General features: G+C 39.1%; 1 pseudogene; it reads left to right on the forward strand.

Annotated features, from left to right (window-relative positions):
• The first annotated feature begins 2,682 nt into the window (after positions 1–2,682).
• On the forward strand, positions 2,683–17,937 carry LOC115834704 (annotated as a pseudogene).
• The last annotated feature ends 3,327 nt before the right edge of the window (positions 17,938–21,264 follow it).

The raw sequence follows: 21,264 nt of genomic DNA on the forward strand, positions 1-21,264 counted from the left end.
CAGGAAGGGGAACATCACACTTGGGGGACTGTTGTGGGGTGGGGGGAGGGGGGAGGGACAGCATTAGGAGATATACCTAATGCTAAATGATGAGTTAATGGGTGCAGCAAAACAACATGGCACATGTATACATATGTAACAAACCTGCACATTGTGCACATGTACCCTAAAACCTAAAGTATAAAAAAAAAAAAAAAGTCAGGAAACATCAGATGTTGAAGAGGATGTGGAGAAGTAGGAATGCTTTTACATGTTGGTGGGAGTGTAAATTAGTTCAACCATTGTGGAAGACAGTGTGGTGACTCCTCAAGGATCTAGAACTAGAAATACCATTTGACCCAGCAATCCTGTTACTGGGTATATACCCAAAGGATTATAAATCATTCTACTATAATGACACATGCACACATATGTTTATTGTGGCACCATTCACAATAGCAAAGACTTGGAACCAACCCAAATGCCCATCAGTGATAGACTGGATAAAGAAAATGTGGCACATAAACAACATGGAATACTATGCAGCCATAAAAAAGATGAGTTCGTGTCCTTTGCAGGGACATGGATGAAGCTGGAGACCATCATTCTCAGCAAACTAACACAAGAACAGAAACCCCAAACACTGCATGTTCTCACTCATAAGTGGGAGTTGAACAGTAAGAACACATGGGCGCAGGGAGGGGAATATCACACACTGGGGCCTGTCTGGGGGTGGGAGGCTAGGGGAGGGATAGCATTAGGAGAAATACCTAATGTAGATGATGGGTTGATGGGTGTAGCAAATCACCATGGCACATGTATAGCTACGTAACAAACCTGCACGTTCTGCACATGTATCCCAGACTTAAAGTATAATAATAAAAATAATAATAATAATAAGGTCAAGTATGGTCAGGTAGGTAGAGATAGGGAATGGAATGGTGTTTACAAGGGCTGGGGTGTGAGGGGTGGGAAGAAGTGGGGAGATATAAGTCAAAGGATACAAAGTAGCCTATATGTAGGATGAACAAGTTGAAGAATCTCATGTACAACAGGAGAACGGTAATTAATAACAGTATATTGTGTTTTTGATAAATGAATAGATTATATGTGCTTTTGCCAAAGGGGGGAATGGGTAACTTTTCCCATTGGTGAGATGATAGATAGGTTAATTGGTTCCACTATAGTTAGCATTTTATATATCTCTATATATCTTTATATATATATATACACATATATATATCTTATAACATCATGTTGCTTATCTTAAATATGCACAATAACATTGATTTTAAAAAGCCAAACAATTATATATACATTCTATGGAATAATATTCAGCAGTAAAAAGGAACAAAGTATTAATATATACAGCAACTTAGATGAATATCTGTAGAGTTTCTGATTTTTAAAAAGCCAACCTGAGAAGGATATATACCATATTATTCTCCTAGAAGGAGGGATATCTGTGATGTAACTGTTCACTATCTTGATTGTGATGATGGGCACACTAAATTACACACATAAAATTGTATAGTACTATATGCCTACACACACAGATACAGATAAACCGACTGGGGAAATATTAATAAAATCAGTAGGTTGTATCAGTATCAAGATCCTGGTATTATAATACATTGTATAATACTAGCATCTTGATGTTGATATGATATTATACTACAGTTTTGTAAAATATTACTATTAGAGGAAACAGGGTGATGAGTATATGATTACTCCTTGTGTTATTTCTTGCAACTGCATGTAAATCTATAATAATCTCAAAAAACATTTCACTTAAAAATCTAAAAGGTGGGAAAGTTATATCATGCAAACTATAAGAAACCTGGCATAGCCATGTTAATGTTAAAAAATATATAATTCAAAATGAGGAGCATCACTAGAGATAGAGGCATAGTTTATAACAATAAAATAAGTAATTTATCTGGATTCCTGAAACTAGCATGGAAAAGATCCTCCAATGTGCTATATATAAATGAATAAATAAGCCCAAGGAAATAAACTCCTATATGAGCTGAACACTGCCTTTCTCCTCTATTTATATTTCATATAATTTAAATTTATCTGAGTTCCTCATGTGATTTAACCTGAAGCATAATATCAGTTAACAAAAGATAGTAATGGCATCACATTCCAATTTGCTTTAAAAAGCAAAACATGGTAATAGGGATTTTCATTTATTCATCATTTTAACCTAAATTCAGTACTAAAGGAGAAAAACCCTGACTTTCTGTTCTTTTCATGGAAAAATTATAAAGCAGTTTACTTTTGTGTCTCTCAAATTTCACTTCCTAGAAATAACAACACTGTTTAACCGATTTCTTTTAGCTTATTTAGAGAACATGTACATGCCAAAGTCCAATGTAAATTTCATGAGTCACTTGAAGACAAACATATTTAGAGAGTAAACCTTTAAACGGATTTTATCGTCAACAGGTAGAAGTATCTCTGTGAAATAATGATCTCTTTGACTACAAAATGACATCTACCTTCTGATCACAAAAGAACTGAGGAAGCTGTTTCCACTACGGCTCTATTGCACTGGTGAGTCCAGGCCCATGGATGAGAAATTGATGCAAGGATCAATACAAGCTTAATTTGAATTAATAAAAGGAAATATTTTCTCCCTTTGAACTTATCTCCATAAAGCAATTGTGCCTCCTCTTGGGGGTCACGTTTTCACAATCAATGGCCTTTGAGGAGCTCTTGAGTCAAGTTGGAGGCCTTGGGAGATTTCAGATCCTTCATCTGGTTTTTATTCTTCCCTCTCTCATGGTATTAATCCCTCATATACTGCTGGAGAACTTTGCTGCAGCCATTCCTGGTCATCGTTGCTGGGTCCACATCCTGGACAATAATACTGGATCTGATAATGAAACTGGAATCCTTAGTGAAGATGCCCTCCTGAGAATCTCCATCCCACTAGACTCAAACCTGAGGCCAGAGAAGTGTCGTCGCTTCGTCCATCCCCAGTGGCAGCTTCTTCACCTGAATGGGACTATCCACAACACAAGTGAGGCCGACACAGAACCCTGTGAGGATGGCTGGGTATATGACCAAAGCTACTTCCCTTCGACCATTGTGACTAAGGTAAAGGGTCCTGTTAACCTGTTCTGGATACACAATCTAGGTGTTTAGAAGAACATAAACATGCTTTAAGCCTCTAGTTATTGTGTAGATACCGTAGTCAGTGCTCAGCCACTCTTTTGGCAAATAGTGATTGCTTTTTTTTTTTTTGAGATAGAGTTTGACTCTTGTTGCCCAGGCTGGAGTGCAATGGTGAGATCTCAGCTCACTGCAACCTCCACCTCCGAGGTTCAAGCAATTCTCCTGCCTAAGCCTCTGAAGTAGCTGGGATTACAGACATGCACCACGATACTCAGCTAATTTTTTTTCTTTGTATTTTTAGTAGAGACAGGGTTTCACCATGTTGGGCAGACAGGTCTCAAACTCCTGACCTCAGGTGATCCACCAAAAAGTGCTGGGATTGCAGATGTGAGCCACCATGCCTGGGTACTTATTTTTTAACTGTCAGGCACCTACATTGAATTTGAGGCAATGAACTCAACCAACTAGATATAAATACATCTATCACAAAACTAGCTTGAAGAGAAGACTAATGATTAGAAAAATATTCTTCTTGGTCACTTGTTCTCAGCCTAAGTTGCAAATTGGAAACATCTGTGTTATTTTAAAAATCTGCCTGCTTTGGCTACATGTTACAGAAGCAAATCAGAGTGGATTTCATACTAGCATCAATGGTTTAAAAAATCTCCTTAATGTGTGGCAAAAATTGAGAACCACTGAGGTATGCAGAGCTGAATGAATATAAAAACAGATATTAACATAACCTGGAAGGTTTTGGGTGAGGATTTCCAGAGAAATCCATGCTTAAGCCAAGACTTGAATGGTATAGGTAAGAAAATGTAGTAAAAAGAGGCTAGAGAATGTGTCCACTGAAAGCTGTTGCAGCAAGTGAACAATGAGAAGTCAAAAGCTGCTGTGAAGCTATGCTGTATTGGCTTCCTTCTCTTCCAGTGGGACCTGGTATGTGATTATCAGTCACTGAAATCAGTGGTTCAGTTCCTACTTCTGACTGGAATGCTGGTGGGAGGCATCATAGGTGGCCATTTCTCAGACAGGTGAGTGTCTCCAGATCACGGTTATTGTTACTCTGCAGTGTTTTTATCAGCTTACAATTAATTCTTTCACAAAGAAGTGTTATTGAGTTATAATATGCAATTTACACTGTTGGTGCTGCTTTGTTCCCCAGAGAGCTAGATACAGAAATGAATTACAGTGAGTTTAGTGAGTGCCATTTTGTTGCCACAGAGATCTCTGAACAGCGTCTCTGTATAGGATACTGAATACACAAATATCAAGATAGAGAATTCAGCCTCCTTGAAAATACAAATATATGAAATGGTGTGTAGACCTTGGCTAGGGATATTGTGTTAAGTCCCTCCTGGACTCTGTGAGCTAAATGCTTGTGGGCTCCCAGCCTGGTTGTCATTATCATAATTACCCCACTGTAATGAGTAGGTGTATTAGTCTGTTCTCATGCTGCTAATAAAGACATGCCTGAGACTGGGTAATTTATAAAGGAGAGAGGTTTAATCAACTCACAGTTCCACATGGCTTGGGAGGCCTCACAATTTTGGTGGAAGGTGAATGAGGAGCAAATTCATGTCTTGAATGGTGGCAGACAAGAAAGCATGTGCAGGGGAACTCCCCTTTATAAAACCATCAGATCTCATGAGACTTACTCACTACCAGGAGAACATCACGGGAAAAACCAGCCCCCATGATTCAATTACCTCCCACTGGCTTCCTCCCATGACACATGGGGATTATTACAATTCAATGTGAGATTTGGTTGGGGACACAGAGCCAAACCATAACAATATGAATTTTAAAATAATAGTTTTCAGTTCTGTGAAGAATCTCAATGGTAGTTTAATAGGAATAGTATTAAATCTATAAATTGCTTTGGGCATGTATTAGTCCACTGTCGCCCTGCTGTGAAGAACTGCCTGAGGCTGGGTAATTTATAAAGAAAAGAGGTTTAATTGACTCACAGTTCAGCATGACTGGGGAGACCTCAGGAAACTTACAATCATGGTGGAAGGAGAAGTAAACACATTCTTCTTCACATGGTGGCAGGAAAGAGAAGTGGAGGGTGAAGGGGGTAAAAGCCCCTTATAAAACTATCAGATCTCATGAGAACTCACTCACTATAGTGAAACCAGCATGGAAGTAATGCCTTCATGATTCAATTACCTCTCACCAGGTCCCTCTCATAACACATGGGGATTATGGGACCTACAATTCAAGATGAGATTTGGGTGGGGACACAGCCAAATCATATCAGGGCAGTATAGCCATTTTTATAACATGGACTCTTTCTACCTATGAGCATGGAATGCTTTTCCATTTTTTTGTGTGTCATCTTTGATTTTTTTTTTGAGTAGTGTTTTGTAATTCTCCTTGTAGAGATCTTTCACCTCCCTAGTTAGCTGTATTCCTAGGTATTTTATTCTTTTGTGGCAATTGCGAATGGGATTGCATTCCTTATTTGGCTCTCAGCTTGACTGTTATTGGTGTATAAGAATGTTAGCAATTTTTGCACGTTGATATTCTATCCTGAGACTTGCTGAAGTTGTTTATCAGCTTAAAAAGCTTTTGGGCTGAGACTATGGGGTTTTATAGATACAGTATCATATCATCTGCAAACAGGGATAATTTGACTTCCTCTCTTCCTATTTGGATGCTCTTTATTTCTTACTCCTGCTTGATTGCCCTAGTTAGGACTTCCAATACTGTGCTGAATTGGAGTGGTGTCTTGTGCCAGTTTACAATAAGATGTTGCTTATTCAATAAGATGTTGGTTGTGGGTTTGTCATACATGGATCTTGCTCTTTTGAGGCATGTTCCTTCAATACCTACTTTATTGAAAGTTTTTAACATGAAACGTTGTTGAATTTTATCAAAAGCCTTTTCTTCATTTATTTAGATAATTATGTGGTCTTTGTCTTTAGTTGAGTTTATGTGATGAATCACATATATTTATTTACAAATATTGAACCAACCTTGCATCCCAGGGATAAAGCATACTTAATCATGGTGGACAATTTTTCTGATATGCTGCGGGATTTGGTTTGCCAGTATTTTGTTGAGGATTTTTGCATTGATATTCACCAAAGATATTGGCTTGAAGTTTTTGTGGTTTTTTTTTTGTTGTTGTTGTTTTTGTAATCTCTGCCAGGTTTTGGTATCAGGATGAAGCTGGCCTAATAGAATGAGTTAGGGAGGAGTCCCTCCTCCTTAATTTTTTGGAATAGTTTCAGCAGGGATGTTGCCAGATCTTCTTTGTACTTCTAGTAGAATTCAGCTGTGATTCTGTTTGGTGCTGGGTGCTTTTCCAATTTATTATTTATTTATTTATTTATTATTATTTTGGTTGATAGGCTTGTTGGGTGTTTTTCTGAGGTGATTAGATTTGATTCCTCTTTCTGTCTTTATCATTTATTGGTTCTCCTAGTACTTTATAGTTTTATTTGCTTTCATTATGGTAACTGCCATCTCACTACTTCAAGATGTAAGACTCCCTGGAGAATGTTTTTTGCTGTTTCTGTGATGGTAATTCCTTTAGTTTTTGCTTGTCTGTGAAAGATTTTATAGTTCTTTCATTTCTGAAGCATAGAAGAATTTTTCTGGGTATAATATTCTTTTCTGGCAATTTTTTCTTTCAGGACTTTGGATATATTATCTAATTTTCTCCTGCCCTCCAAGGTTTCCACTCAGAAATTTGCTGTTAGTCTAGTAGGAATTCCTTTATATGTGACTCAATGCTTTCTTCTTGTGGCTTTTAGTATTTTTTCTTTATCTTTGCTTTTTTGAAAATTTGACTATAATGTGCCTGCTAGGGGACCTGTTTGAGTTGATGCTATTTGGCATTCTTTGAGCTTCTTGTACCAAGATATGCATCCTTATCACAAGACTTGGGAAATTTTCAGCTATCATATCATAAAATATCATAAAATATATTTTCTATATATCCCTTCCCTTCTTCTAGAATTCTCATAATGCAAATATTTATTCACTTACTGGTGTTTATACATTCTGTAGGCTTTCTTCATTCTTTGTAATTCTTTTTTCTTTCATCTGCCTCTATTATTTTTAGCAAACTGTCTTTAAGCTCAGAAATTACTTCTGCTTGTTCCAGTCTATGGTTAAAGCTGTCAGTTGCATTTTTTTTTTACTTCATTCATTGAATATTCAACTGTAGGATTTCTGTTTGGTTCTTTTTTCTATCTATGTCTTTGTTAAATTTTTCATTCAAACAATGTATTGTTTTTGTAATTATATTGAATTGTCTATAGTTTCTTGTATCTCACTGAGTTTCTTTAATATTGTTATTTTGAATTCATTTTCTGGCATTTTGTATATTTCTCTATAATTGGGGCCGGTTACAGGAAAATTATTGTGATCCTTTAAATGTGTCAAATTTCTTTCCTTTGCAATGTTTGATTTGTCTCTACATTGATTTCTTTGGATTGAGTGGAAAGGTTGCTTCTTACAATTTTATGAAGAGATTTCATAAGGAAAGGCTTGTTTGTATGAATGGGTCTTGTATCGTCAGTTTTATGGGGTGTGTCAGGCTTTGGTTCTAGGTGGGCACAGTAGTATAGTTTCTGTGTAGTTTCTTCAGCTTTAACCTAGGCTAGTGACATGTGCTAGTGTCTTAGTGGCATAGGCTGCAAGAGTTGGTTATGGTAGTGGTAAGGCTTTGCTGGGGGTCGGCTTGCCAGGCTGTTTCTCAGGTCTAGGGTGCATGCATGCACGTGGTGGTTTGGCCAAGTTAAGCCAAGTTAGACTTATGGTGCTATTACTCTGGCCAGGAGCACATACATAAGGTTGCTCTGCCAGGCTGGTGGCAAGCCTGCCAGTAGTCCCCCACAGGGCTGTTTGTCAGACGTGGGACACAGATACACAGTTTCTTGGCTGGCTTCAAGTTGTATTTGCCAAGAGTGGATCACTGGGCTCTTTCTTAGGCTTGGAATCTGTTTGCATGACTTCTCAGCTTACCTGGGTGTATGTCTTCTAGATGGGGGCCCAGAACTGTTTCTCAGGGCTGGAATCCATGCACAAATCTACTCAGCCAGCCTGGGGTCATGCCTGCCTGCTTGGCTGACCTTGGGTGTGTCTGCTGGGGGTGACCCACAGGGCTGTTCCTGTGGTCTGAGACATGAGCTTATGGCTGCTGTCTTGGCCACTTACCAGCCTTGGAGCTAGCTGGCCAGGAGTGGCCTGCAGAGCTATTTCTTGGGCCCAGAACATAGGTGCACAAAGCTCAGCTGGCCTGGGGCATGTTGCTGGGTGTGGCCTAAAGGGTGTTTCTGGCCCAGGACATCAGCTCATAGCAGCACCAATGGTATCACTTCAGCCTGGGGGCTTGCTGTCCAAGGATGTCCTGTAGGAATGTTTTCTCAGACCCAGGACATGGGCACACAGCTACTCAGCCAGCCTGGAGGTGTGAGTGCCAGGGAAGCTTTCAGTTGTTCTGACATCCTGATTGCAGGTGCAGGGCCACTGGGCATACCAAGGGCTTGTCTGCAGGGGGTGGGGCATCATGGAGCTGTTCTCAGGTTCTAGAAAGAGGTGCATAGGAGCAGGCTTTCCTGGCTGGAAGGCTGTTAGTTGCATAGAGTTTCAGGGCCTTTCCCCCTTGGGGAAGGGCATGCGCAGTTTAGCTGGCTCAACAGTGGGTTCACCCTGGGCAGAATTGCCAGATTGCTTTTCCAGATGAAAATGAGGGTGGTGGGATTGGTTTCTCTGCTTTGTAGGACCAGAGTCACCACTGATTCTGAGCCCAGGCTCTGCACTGCTGGGGTTGTGGTGTTCAGTCACTGATGTGGGCTTCATGGAATGAAGATAGAGTTCCAGTGCTGGAGAGGTGCGGTGGCTACTGGCCCCCAGGGCAGGATGCACTCCAGAGGTGGCTCTGGTCTCAAGATGGTGCCATGCTGCAACAGCTTGACTCATGAGGGATAGGCGTGACCTGGGGAATACAAACTTTGTGCTTCTAATCTGGGCAATGCAGTTGGGTAAATTTTCAGCAGCTCTCTTTTGGACTCAGGACTTGTGCAGACTGTGAAATTCTCCTATGGTAAGAACTGTTGCTGTTTGTGGTGGCAATGGAGACTGGTGGGTTCTTCTGCTTAACTTTTCCCCACAATGAGAAATTCCTCATGACTCCAGGTAGATCTGATCCAGATGGGAAAGATGTGGCTACAGAGGCTGGGCACCTCCATGCTGCCCTCCTGGACTTCCAATCACCACAGATGTGTCTCCACCCCCTCGCTGCATTCCAGTGCTCTCCCTTCCACATTCTAGTGAAATCTTACCTGTTTATTTGTTGCCTTAGTTTTTTCCTCATTAGTGTGTGGGTTGGGGGAATGAGTGTCAGGAGTCTCTACTTAGCTATCTTGCTGATATCACTCCTCTAGATACTATTTAAATATATTTAGAGTTCCATTTCAAATGTAGAACAGTTCCCAACCCAAAACTTTGTTTGTTAATATTACTGGGCATATACAATAAGCACACCCCATTTAGTCCAAGTTGTCTCCTTTAAGACCTGTCTTTACAAACATCCTGTAAAATGCCAAATTTCCTTTCCCTTTTTGGCCTTCACCTTCTCTCTCTCTTCACTCTTCTTTCTACATATTTTTTCCAGTGAGAAGTTTCTGTACTTTTCTCTGTCTGGGTTGTGGCTCTCCTATATTTTGTTCTAGATGGAACACAGAGGCCTATAAACCCAGATCAACAATAGGAGTCCAAGTTTCTTTATGAGAGCCTCTTAGGCAACCCAACAGAAACTTTGATGCATTGCTCCACTGATGTATCTTATACATAAGTTTAGCCTTGGCCTGCATGGTCTTAGAGACCCAAATACATATTTAGCTCTCTTGTATTTCATATACTAATGTAGACTCTCTACTATGCTGGATTCATATGTCAATGTAGTAGATACTTATTACATATTACAATTTCCAACATTGTAGCTTCTTTTATACAGTATCTGTTGGTATCAGAGGCCTTATTATTAAATGATGAAGTTTTGATTTTGATATTGTTAGTGTATATTATAAACAGGGAGGGTTACTTCTGAGGATATTTCTGTGTCAATTTAGCTCTTGATCTTTCAGGATTTAAAGTACACAAAATAATTTGTTAAAATATTATCAAATTTTAGAGTGAGCTTTCATTTTCTTAAGTTTTTACCATAAATTATTATTGCTGTCATAATCTAACATGACTCTCTGTTTCTCAGGTTTGGGCGAAGATTGATTCTCAGATGGTGTTTCCTCCAGCTTGCCATCACTGACACCTGTGCTGCCTTCGCTCCCACCTTCCCTGTTTACTGTGTGCTACGCTTCTTGGCAGGTTTTTCTTCCATGATCATTATATCAAATAATTCTTTGCTCAGTAAGTCAATAATTGTGATCTTCTCTATTTTATGAGCCTTGAATTTGAACTTGAAATTTCATCTCTATTTGACCTTAAATGCTATATGGGTTTTCTTTCAGTTACTGAGTGGATAAGGCCCAACTCTAAAGCCCTGGTAGTAATATTGTCATCTGGTGCCCTTAGTACTGGACAGATAATACTGGGAGGCTTGGCTTATGTCTTCCGAGATTGGCAAACCCTGCACGTGGTGGTGTCTGTACCTTTCTTTGTCTTCTTTCTTCTTTCAAGGTAGGAGCTTTCTCTCTCTCTTTGTCTTTGGGGTCCTGGGATGAAAATGAATATTGAATAAGAACATATTGATTTTCTTATTCCCACTTCTGTACCTAGACCCATGCTCTCATCTATTCACTCTGTGCAGCTTGAGAAACAATGGTAAATAGCAATGGCTCTTCTGCCTGGGAGTTCTGACATAAAATTGGAAAAACTTTTATTGTAGATATAGAATGATTCCATCTTTTTTTTTACCAAACATATAGATTCAGATGTTTCAAAAAGAATATCTTTGATTCATTTTTGCCTTGAAATAAATCAAGTTATGGTGATATGTATAATGCTTTTCACTTTTATAGGTGAAATTGGAAGAAACCACAAGTGTATTCATATAACTCTTTGACAATAGTGCAGGACCGTTTCACCAGTACTAAAAGTTGGGCAGACTGAGTGATTTATAGCATGTGTTCAGCACTTCCTCCTCCATTAGATAATTTTAACAAACATTTATTTGTGGCTAATTTCATCTCTACATTTGAAACCAATCTAGGGAAGCATCAGATTCAGTTAGAAATTACTGGAATATTGAGATATTACTATATATTTAACACAGTGAGATGAATTCCGATAGAGAGTAGAGTATAATCCATGTCAGACTCTTCCATTATCTTATTTCATCTTCATAACAACCCAGTAAGGAATATGGCACTGCTGTTTTTGTTTTATTGATGAGGAAACTGAAGCAGATGTAAATGAGTGACTCACTTGCATAGTAAGTTACCAGCATAGCTGGTAGTGGCAGAAGTACTTCCAACCTTCGAGCAGCTTTAACCTTACATAAATTGAAGACTCATTTTTCTTAAACGATACATATCATGAACATAAATTTGCTAGAACTCACACCAAACTTTGGAAAGAACTTATGCATGTAGGGACCCTAAAGCTTAAGCTTCACAGACTTCTTTGAAAATTTTCCTGTGATCAAACAAAGAAGTGATTTGTCTCCAAAGTCTGTGTTCCTAAACCATGAAGGTGTACTGCAGGATCATGGTCACATTTTCCTAGTATTTGTCTAATAAAATAGGACTTCTGTTTTCAATACAACCAAGTGGTGGATAATAAATGGAAGACAAAAGGCATCCATAGCCAATAATCATATGACTAATAAGAAAGACAGAGATGACTGCACTTGTGTGTTTTTCTTTTATCAGGTGGCTGGTGGAATCTGCTCGGTGGTTGATAATCACCAATAAACTAGATGAGGGCTTAAAGGCACTTAGAAAAGTTGCACAAACAAATGGAATAAAGAATGCTGAAGAAACCCTGAACATAGAGGTGAGTAGGAAAGGGAAGGTGGTTACTGGGTTGAAGGGAAGACATAAGCTGACATCTGCCTTCTCCTTGTTGAGATAGACTAACTGCTTCTAAGAAGGGCAGCTAGCTGAGAACACAAGCTCGGTTCTCATTTTTTCAAGGCCATCTCATATAAAAGCAGCTTTGGGAATTATGTAACTATCTCTTCCTTTAGTTCACTTCCTGATCTGAATCTACAACCTATGCATCCTTGTGGATACACTATACCCCTTTGGGGCCTTATTTTCAAATGTCTTTATTGCTGCATAATTTCCTGGAGGCTCCTTTAATGTTCTTCTTCATTTTTCTTCACACCACTTTCACTTCTGTAATTGCATATCATATATCACACTCGAGAGAAAGGGAACACATTTCTCTTGTCCTACTGAGTGCCAGTTCTCACCACAATGCCTGGGACGATGTTGATAAATGATACATGTTTATTATTGAAGGTTGTGAGATCCACCATGCAGGAGGAGCTGGATGCAGCACAGACCAAAACTACTGTGTGTGACTTGTTCCGCAACCCCAGTATGCGTAAAAGGATCTGTATCCTGGTATTTTTGAGGTAGGCTCCGTATAGTATATGAGGGGCATTTAAAGTGTGATGACATGAATCGCTTTCTTATTTCAAAGGTTACAACAGCAGTGTATGTGTGTGTGTGTGTGGTGTGTGTGTGTGTAGGACTGATTTGTAGATAAAAAATGAAGAAAATACACAGATAACTGCTACATTTGAAGAGAGGCAGAAGGTTATGTAGACTCACATGGACTGGTTACACAATGAGGAGTCAGCCCTATCATCCTATCAGTCTCATCATTGGTGATTGATACTGAGGTAAATTGTGTTGTTTAATTTTCTTTATTTTTTCAACTCTACTTGAAACAAATCTTAGTAATGTGCACAGATTATGAATGTATACAACTCCATGAATATTTTGATACATAAAAAAATGTAATCAAGCCAGGTGTGATGGCTCATGCCTGTAATCCCAACACTAGGAGGCTGAGGCAGGTGGATCACCTGAGGTCAGGAGTTCGAGACCAGCCTGGCCAACATGGTGAAACCCTGTCTCTACTAAAAATACAAAAATTAGACAGGAGTGGTGGTGCGCAGCTGTAGTCTCAGCTACTCAGGAGGTTGAGGCATAAGAATTGCTTGAACCTGGGAGGTGAAGGTTGCAGTGAGCCAAGATTGTGCCACTGTACTCCAGGGTGAGTGAAAGAGTGAGACTCTGGGTGAAAGAGTGAGACTCTGTCTCAAAAGAAAAAAAAGAAACAAAGAAAAAAGAACATGTAATCAACACCCAGATGTAGAAAAACCTTGGAAGGCCTCCTTGTGCGTCATCTACAGTGATAAAAACTGCCCCTGCCAAAAATAACTTAAGAACAGTTCTGGCTCCATCACCATGAAGGATTATTGCCTGATTTTGACCTTTACAAAATGTAAAAGATAACATGGCTCTGTTTGTCACAGGCTCCTTTTCCTCAACTTTATTCCTTCAAGATTTATCAGTGCTGTTGCTTGTAATAGTAGGTTGTTCTCCTTCCCAGTGTTTCAGTATTCCAATAGATGAATACAGAACAATTTCTTTACCTACTTCATTGTTGGTGGACTTTTACTTATTTCCAATTGGGGGTGTTCACACAAGGGCTTCTGTAGGCAATTTTGTACATTGTCTCTCGGGGATATGTAAGTACTTACTTCGGTAGTGTCAGTAGGAAATATTTTAAATTCTAAATTTTTGAAAACTTATAAAAAGTGTTACAGGACAGTGTATGTCCACTTCCAAGCTGAAGACAGTACTATTAAATTATACAGTTTACCTCTTCCTAGGCATATCCTATAGGTGGCTACTTCATTTAATTGCATTGTGCTTTATCACTTTTCCCCTATCCACTACATTACAGACTCTGGCTTCTGAATCCTAGACAGTCAGAGTGGGACAAAAAAGTAGAGATAATGGTCAGAGAAGGACTTACTTGCTTGGAATTGCTATGATCTATGGTGGTTTCTTCTGCCATAACGTCTAAAGCTAGCTCTTTCTCGGTGTGATAGATCATTAATGTGGACTAGTTCTCCTTAGATGCTTTCTGGGTATATTGAAGAACCTTTGATTTTATTTCCTATGGTGAAATTGGTGTCGATTCGTTTGCCTGGGTTCTGACACATTTTCTTAGCTCTGGGAAATGAGATATGAACCTCTTTAGTGAGAAACATCCTCCTCAGGCATCCTCTGCATTGAACTGTACCAGATTTTTTTGTTTGTTTCTTCTATTTTCTTTGCAATCAGTGTCAACGTGTTATCATTTAAAATAACTTATTATAACTATATAATGTTTTTTATATGCTTGTGGTAACTGCAAAGCAAAAACCTATCATAGATATGCTAAAATTAAAACACAAAGAACCAAAAGATACAAGGGAAAACCACAAATAAAAACTGTAAAACTGAAACAAAGGGGTAAAAAGTCTACAAAACAAGTAGAAAACAAGTAACAAAATGGCAGTGTTAAGGCCTTACCTATCGATAATTACCTTAAATGTAAATGGATTAAATTCTGCAATTAAAGACATAGAGTGGTTGAATGGTTATTTTTTGACTTAAAATGGCTCCTGGTCAGCTCTTACTTGGAAAGAGCCCACAGATGGTCTATGAGAGAAACACGTGTATCCCTGCCTCTGTGTCCATACAGTGTGCTTATTCACTCATTATATTCTCCGTCTGTGCTCTGACCCCTCAGGAGATAGCCACTGTTTCTCACCTTAAATTTCTTAGAATTGTGTCAGGCACCAGAACGCTGTGCTCCCAGACAGTGCTGCCAGGCACGTAGTCTTTTTGGAGCCTTACTCTCTAGCAAAGGGAAAGTTCTTCATAGTAGCAGCATTGGGGAGAAGAGAGAGAGCACTTACAGCATACTGACAGCTCTCAGAAAAGGAATTATTTCCCTAATTTTCAAGCTTTAATTCTTCTGTGTTCAATTCTTATATACCATTGAGTTTGATGACTGATTCAGGTTAAATTTCCCTGTCATTATCAACTACCTGCTTGGGAACTTGGACAAAAGAATGACTGACAGGAGTCCTGTTCTTATGTAATGTCATGCAATTATTCATGATAGCTCTAAGATCACCATCTTTAAAACAAAGTACTCTACAAATCGTACCGAGCCTTTATTCCTTAACACTGACCAATGACTGCCTGGGCCAATATGGTAATCGACTGCTGGACATAGGCTCTAAACCTTATGACGTGTCTTTTCTATTTTGTTCACCACAGATTTGCAAACACAATACCTTTTTATGGTACCATGGTCAATCTTCAGCATGTGGGGAGCAATATTTTCCTGTTGCAGGTACTTTATGGAGCTGTCGCTCTCATAGTTCGATGTCTTGCTCTTTTGACACTAAATCATATGGGCCGTCGAATAAGCCAGATATTGTTCATGTTCCTGGTGGGCCTTTCCATTTTGGCCAACACGTTTGTGCCCAAAGGTGAGAGAAGACTGGACTTTGGGGGAAAGAAAATGTCTTCTCTTTGTTCTTCGGGAATTGTATTGGCCACACTTGCCTAAAACCGGGAATAAGAGGGGTACCATTTAAAGGCTACATATTCCCTCAAAGCAATATGAGCGTGTAACACAAATTTGGCTAATAATTGAGAAAAGAGCCAGGGGCAGCTCAGATGTGTATCTGTCTTCATCAACTCTGGAAGTAGCTGGATAGTGGTGACATTCATTCCTGACAGTTTCTCTAGGAGATCAATTGATCACGTGCCCTTTGGTTAATTACACTTTTGATAACAAGCATGGCATGTCTAGGCCTTGCAATTATATCCCATTTGAGGACACGATATTATTGCTTCCTTTGTGTGGGCTCTGTCTAGGTTCTTCCTCATTACTGTGTCTTCAGTGACCAGTCTACTCACTGATATCCGTGTAGCCACACTTGGGTGTGATGTTAAGTCACCATGACTGCAGCCCTTGATTAGGGGAAACCTTTTTGACTTTAATGAAATAGAAATCCTTTGTTTACAAGCAGAGAAAGAATCTATGGTAGGGACAATAAACTAGGCAGATTAAAAGCCTATTTCACTCCCTGTTAGACTGTTTTATAAGTTAATACAATGATTTTATGTAATGATTAGGGGAAACTTAGTAGGCACTATGCCTTCCCTGCTTCCCAAAACAAGAATGTATTTTACCGCATAATAGATTGGGGAACTCGATTCCTCTTCCTGAATATTATCAATAATGTATATTTCCTGACTTACATTGAGCACTTTCTATCTTATAAATCTATAATTATCTTTCTTTCTATATTAGGCAGAAAACTTTCTCTGAAACTTTCTTTTAATGCTTTCCAAAATTCTGAATTTATTTTTCCCCAAGCAGAAGTTCCATTTCTTGGTTCCTTATGCCTATTATCATTCTGGATCTAGCCTCTCTACTCTGCCCACTAACAAAGGAGTTTTTTCATTAGTCTCTTGTGCAATACCAACTCCATGACAATACTGTATCTGTACTAGATTGACTGAGTTATCCAGATTTACCTGGGACTTTCTTGGTTTTATCAATAAAAATTTCACATCACTAAAACCCCTTCATCCCTGGGAAATCTAGGATGCTGGTCTCTTTAAATTCTGCACTTTAATTGTAAAGTTCTCAAGTATAGTGCTGAGTCTCAGACTCCTCAATAATTGTCCACATGATGGTTCTACCTTCTATAGAATGGGCATAGTGAATACTGGACAGAAAAATTAAGAAAAAAATTTCAGCTAGACTCATCGTTTCTTCTCCCTCTCTGAAAAATCTTCGATATACAGAGAGATTTCCTGCATTAATGAAGATAATATTATGCACTTTTTGCCACCTATGTTGATAATTCTAAGCTGACAATTTCTCAGCTTATCAACCTCTGGATGTTCTCTGGCACTATTCAATTTTCTACAGTATTTTTCAAACATGCAAATACTCGATATGTTGTTTTTAAATTAAGTTTGGTGGATGTTGCTTCCTTCAGCCCAGATATAAGAGTCTCACTGGTCTCTTCCTTTTGCCAGAAATGCAGACCCTGCGTGTGGCTTTGGCATGTCTGGGAATCGGCTGTTCTTCTGCTACTTTTCCAGTGTTGCTGTTCACTTCATTGAACTCATCCCCACTGTTCTCAGGTATAAGAGATACAGATGCTCCACCTGAGCCCAAAATAAGAATTTCCCACTAAACAGTACTTACTGAGGGAATAAACCTAAGACTTGTTTATTATTTTAAAAGCAATCATTTATAATACTAATAATACACTAACAAAAATTATGGCCAATGTTTATTGCAAGCTGACTTTGCACCATCTATTGTGCTAGGCAGTATTTTAATGCATCATCTCACTAATCTTTTGGACCACTCATCAGGGTAGGTGTAATGCATAACTGTCTATTTAAAATGATGAAAAAGAGTCTTAACTCACACTGAACCTGATTAAAAACAGCTAGAAAATCATAGAGAAAATCTCAAAAGCAACTGTTTGCCCATGTACCTAATGATTGTGTTTTATTGTCTTCTGCAGTCAAGTCAAAATAATATGTCACAAATTGCATGTGTAGATTTTTTTCTGATTATCATGTATTATTATTTATCTGTAGGGCAAGAGCTTCAGGAATAGATTTAATGGCTAGTAGGATTGGAGCAGCACTGGCTCCCCTCTTGATGACCTTAACGGTATTTTTTACCACTTTGCCATGGATCATTTATGGAATCTTCCCCATCATTGGTGGCCTTGTTGTCTTCCTCTTACCAGAAACCAAGAATCTGCCTTTGCCTGACACCATCAAGGATGTGGAAAATCAGTGAGTGAATCTTCTAGCCATGTCCTGTGAGAAGCATATATCATTTCTATATCCGTGATAAGAAATGAAAAACTCCATGTGTATCCTTGAGATTATTGTGAAAGCTTAGCCTTTCCTGAGCTACTTCCACTTGGGCCATTGCCTTTCATTAGCAGCAGGGCCAGCTCTATCCATTCTGAATTCCAACTCTAGATTACAGAGACACCCTCATTGGTAGTTTTAGTGATAAAGAGATAAAAATGAGCTATGTTGTGATGGCACATACTACTTTTCCTCATGAAAGACACACACTCATGATGGTATTTAATGATTCTTGGATTCATAGAGCTTGGGATATGGTGGGGAAGGAAATAAAATAGTGAAGGAAGAATGTTCAGAAATATCACAAAGAGTTAAAGATCCTCCTTGAAAAGATAATAAAGGAGATAACTCTTGTTTAGTTGCCTGTGAAATTCAGTCAATCTTGCTGCCATGAGTAATAGAAGGTTTGAGGATAGAGAAAATAAGAAACTAGGAAAAAGTATTTTTATTTTTAATTTTAATTTTTAAGTTTTATTTTATTTGTATATTTAAAGATGGGGTCTCCTCTGTCATCCAGTCTGGAGTGCAGTGGTGCAATCACGGCTTACTGAAGCCTCAAGTTCCTGGGCTCAGGTGATTCTCCCACCTCTGCCTCTCGAGTAGCTGGTGCACGCCTCTACATATGGCTAAATTTTGTATTTTTAGTAGAGATTGGGTTTCACCATGTTGCTCAGGCTGGTCTCGAACTCCTGTGCTCAAGCAATCCCCCTGCCTTGGCCTTTTATTTTGTTTTTAATTGACTCAAAATAATTGCGCATATTTATGCGGAACAGTGTGACGTTTTGATACATAGAAATCATGGTAATTAGCATATCTATAAACTTACATCACTTTTTGTGGTGAGAACATTCAAATCCTTTCTTATAGCTCTTTTGAAATATATAATACATTATTGTTAATTATGGTCACCCTACTGTGCCATAGAACACTAGAATTTTTTTTTTTTTTTTTTTTTTTTTTTTTTTTAGACAGAGTCTCATTCTTTTTCCCAGGCTGGAGTACAGTCGCACAATCTCGGCTCACTGCAACCTCTGCCTCCTGGATTATAGCAATTCTCCTGCCTCAGCCTCCCGAGTAGCCTGTCACCACGCCTGGCTAATTTTTTGTATTTTTAGTAGAGACAGGGTTTCACCCTGTTAGCCAGGATGGTCTCGATCTCCTGACCTTGTGATCCACCCACCTCGGCCTCCCAAAGTGCTGGGATTACAGGCGTGAGCCACCGCGCCAGGCCTATAACTTCTTTCTCCTAACAAACTGTAGCTTTGTACCTGTTGATGAACCTGTCCCTATCTCCCCCTACCTTCTTCATTCCCTAGCCTCTGACAACCACTATTCTACTATCAACTTCTATGAAATCAACTTTTGAAAGATTCTACATATGAGTGAGATCATGCAGCATTTGTCATGTGCTTCTCTTATTTCACTTAACATGGTTAATCCATGTTGTCATTTTTTTTTTTTTTTTTTTTTGGAGACAGAGTCTTGCTCTGTCGCCCAGGCTGGAGTGCAGTGGCACAATCTCGGCTCACTGCAAGCTCCGCCTCCCGGGTTCACGCCATTCTCCTGCCTCAGCCTCTCCAAGTAGCTGGGACTACAGGCGCCCGCCACCACGCCCGGCTAATTTTTTGTATTTTTTAGTAGAGACAGGGTTTCACCGTGGTCTCGATCTCCTGACCTCGTGATCCGCCCGCCTCGGCCTCCCAAAGTGCTGGAATTACAAGCGTGAGCCACCGCGCCCGGCCTCCATGTTGTCGTTAACATGTCATAATTCCATGTTAAGTGGACAGGATTTCATTCTTTTTATGGCCAAATTGTATTCCAGTGAGTATATTCCATTGAGTGTATATATATATATATATATATATATATATATCTTCTCAAAATCTACTTATCTCTTGATGGACACTTAGGTTAATTCCATATCTTGCCTATGGTGAATAGTGCTGCAATAAAAATTGGAATGCAAATATTTCTTTGACATACCAATTTCATTTCCTTTGGATATATACTCAATAGTGGGATTGCTGGATATTATGGTGGCTAACTTTTCTTTTTTTTTTTTTTTTTTTTTTATTATACTTTAGGGTTTTAGGGTACATGTGCACAATGTGCAGGTTTGTTACATATGTATCCATGTGCCATGTTGATTTCCTGCACCCATTAACTCGTCATTTAGCATTAGGTGTATCTCCTAATGCTGTCCCTCCCCCCTCCCCCCACCCCACAACAGTCCCCGGAGTGTGATGTTCCCCTTCCTGTGTCCATGAGTTCTCATTGTTCAATTCCCACCTATGAGTGAGAACATGCGGTGTTTGGTTTTTTGTCCTTGTGATAGTTTACTGAGAATGATGTTTTCCAGTTTCATCCATGTCCCTACAAAGGACACGAACTCATCATTTTTTATGGCTGCATAGTATTCCATGGTGTATATGTGCCACATTTTCTTAATCCAGTCTATCGTTGTTGGACATTTGGGTTGGTTCCAACTCTTTGCTATTGTGAATAGTGCCGCAATAAACATACGTGTGCATGTGTCTTTATAGCAGTATGATTTATAGTCCTTTGGGTATATACCCAGTAATGGGATGGCTGGGTCAAATGGTATTTCTAGTTCGAGATCCCTGAGGAATCGCCACACTGACTTCCACAATGGTTGAACTAGTTTACAGTCCCACCAACAGTGTAAAAGTGTTCCTATTTCTCCACATCCTCTCCAGCACCTGTTGTTTCCTGATTTTTTAATGATGGCCATTCTAACTGGTGTGAGATGGTATCTCATTGTGGTTTTGATTTGCATTTCTCTGATGGCCAGTGATGATGAGCATTTCTTCATGTGTTTTCTGGCTGCATAAATGTCTTCTTTTGAGAAGTGTCTGTTCATGTCCTCTGCCCACTTTTTGATGGGGTTGTTTGTTTTTTCTTGTAAATTTGTTTGAGTTCATTATAGATTCTGGATATTAGCCCTTTGTCAGATGAGTAGGTTGCAAAAATTTTCTCCCATTCTGTAGGTTGCCTGTTCATTCTGATGATAGTTTCTTTTGCTGTGCAGAAGCTCTTTAGTTTAATGAGATCCCATTTGTCGATTTTGGCTTTTGTTGCCATTGCTTTTGGTGTTTTAGACATGAAGTCCTTGCCCACGCCTATGTCCTGAATGGTATTGCCTAGGTTTTCTTGTAGGATTTTAATGGTTTTAGGTCTAACACATAAGTCTTTAATCCATCTTGAATTAATTTTTGTATAAGGTGTAAGG

The sequence above is a fragment of the Nomascus leucogenys genome, chromosome 4 (genome assembly GCF_006542625.1).
Source record: "Nomascus leucogenys isolate Asia chromosome 4, Asia_NLE_v1, whole genome shotgun sequence".
In the NCBI taxonomy this organism is placed as follows: domain Eukaryota; kingdom Metazoa; phylum Chordata; class Mammalia; order Primates; family Hylobatidae; genus Nomascus; species Nomascus leucogenys.